Source organism: Engraulis encrasicolus, chromosome 17 (assembly GCF_034702125.1).
Source record: "Engraulis encrasicolus isolate BLACKSEA-1 chromosome 17, IST_EnEncr_1.0, whole genome shotgun sequence".
NCBI lineage: Eukaryota > Metazoa > Chordata > Actinopteri > Clupeiformes > Engraulidae > Engraulis > Engraulis encrasicolus.
Window position 1 is genome coordinate 714,113 of NC_085873.1, and position 1,413 is coordinate 715,525.

At 51.7% G+C, this 1,413-nt stretch overlaps 1 protein-coding gene across 4 annotated transcripts in view; it reads right to left on the reverse strand.

Moving 5' to 3' along the window:
* Positions 1-1,413, reverse strand: part of LOC134467665 (caskin-2-like) — a 109,891-nt gene extending 108,478 nt beyond the window's left edge. For 3 of the 4 annotated variants that reach the window (XM_063221512.1, XM_063221511.1, XM_063221510.1), the window contains exon 1: positions 892-1,412. The gene's annotated coding sequence lies outside the window, so the exon portion shown is untranslated. Of the gene's footprint in view, positions 1-891 lie in introns of all 4 variants that reach the window. The other variant, XM_063221509.1, reaches the window with a different exon arrangement.

Here is a 1,413-nt window from a genome sequence, read left to right on the forward strand (position 1 = left end):
CAGTCCAATTCTCTCTCTCTCTCTCTCTCTCTCTCTCTCTCTCTCTCTCTCTCTCTCAGAGGCCTAGATTCTAGGAGCCGTTCCATTCCTCGCTACAGTTGAATATAGACGCAAATATACATGGGCTGAATCTCTTTGCGGGTGATTGTTTACCTCCTAACTCAGACCTCTTATAAACGGAGCTGGCGTGTTGACTCCCAAGCCTAGTTCTAGCTACGGTAACCGGACGGCTGCGACAGCTCGCAACCTCTGGCTGGAGTGCAGGCGCTCGCGCGCGCACACACAAACAAACACTATACACACAGGCACGGGGAAAATAGTGTGCCGAAAGCAGCTCGCGACATGGAGACCTCCTGCTAAGGGGGGTGTCAATCAACTTGCCGAGTGTCCGCATGGCTTTTCTTGCAAGTCTGCAAATCTCTCAATACTCCCAGCCGAGTAGGCCTAAATAAACCAGTGTGGTTATGATCGGCTTGGTCTAGCGCGCGTATACTGTGACGGTGACCACCAACTCCCACACACAAGGAAACTTCCCAAAGCTTCAGCCGCACCGAGAGACTCCTATGTCCTCGACCCCCCTACTGTCCTGTGACATTCCTGGCTAGCAAAGAAACACAGCTAGCTCGTACCGCTATTCTCCATTCGTCAGGTTTCACTTGTGGCCATTCTCATTAAAAAAAACTCAGTGCCTGATTCAAGGCTTGTTTAAAATGAATATCAAGCTAGCTCATAAACCCATATGGTTATGGATTAAGTTATGCTCACGAACTCTCCCGGGACACTACCCAACACCATGTTATTACACGCAGGAAGGAAAATGTGAAAGCACAAAACTTCAACTTCGCGTAAAAACGCACCAAACAACTGCCAGACAGCGCGACAAGTTCTTACCTTGGACTTCGTGAGAAGAGGAAAGCGGGCTGGGTGTCAGGGGCAACGCTAGCAAGCAGCTCCTCCGCTCCCAAATCCCAACTTTCCCGCAGCACACACCAGCCCTCCCCTACTCTATCCACCTCCACAGCCTCTTAACTCGGCAAAAAGTCGCCTTTTAAAGTCTTGATCCGCACCTCTCCAATCAGGACTCTGTTCCTGGAGTCCAGAGCTACTTTAGCGCTGGTGTAATCATCCGACTGCTGTAATCGGCTACTGAAATAAAAGCTGGTAAGAAGTTACTCCGTGGTGCGCCTCAGCAGAAGGCAAAAACGCACAAGCCTCGGCTTGGCAGCGATTTGCATTGTCGCTTGGCCAAACCCACTCCGAGGAGCACACAGTGCGTGTATGACCCTCCCACTCCAAGCTCTCGGTTCATGCTCTTCAGTAGTTTTTTTCCCTCCTCGTCGTCATCCGTGCTTGCCTGGGCTGCCACCGGCCATCCATGCTGTCCCAGTGCGCCCCTCCGACTGCACACCGAGT